Genomic DNA, 570 nt, shown 5'->3' with positions numbered 1-570 from the left:
AAAATATATGCAAAAACAAAGTGCATCACTTTTGAAAATTGCACGCAATAACAAAATAACACAAATTTAATCTTTGATCACAGAATTTTAACAAAAAAACAAGGAAAATTTAAAAAATTAGTGTTATGACAGTCAAAATAAATAAATTGTATATAATTATTACTTTATAACTTATCCAAAAGTCGGTTCATTGCACTTTGATAGATTTCCATGGAACGATTTTGTCGCTCCATACGCTCCATACGCTCCATACTGTACGCTCAATGTGTCTTTGTTGCCGAGCTTCTTCTTTTTTCTTAGACTCTTCTGTTTTTATGGAGAGTAATCTTTCGATGTTTCTTTCAATAACACTTTTCTTTTTCTTTTTGGATTTAGGAGACTTACAGCCATGCTCATTGTCATCTTCAGCGTCACTGCTACTCTCTACATTGCATACAGAACTTGAACTTACTGCACTTGAAGAAGATTCTCGAGTTCCAAGTTGATTACGCTTTTTAGTGTTGAAGCTATGGATACCGGTTTATAGCTGGTTTGTCACCAAGAGCTTCATCCATCTTTTGATAAAACTTG

This window comes from Wasmannia auropunctata, unplaced genomic scaffold, assembly GCF_000956235.1.
Source record: "Wasmannia auropunctata unplaced genomic scaffold, wasmannia.A_1.0 LD336092.1, whole genome shotgun sequence".
Taxonomy (NCBI): Eukaryota; Metazoa; Arthropoda; class Insecta; order Hymenoptera; family Formicidae; genus Wasmannia; species Wasmannia auropunctata.
This window is presented reverse-complemented; position numbering follows the sequence as displayed.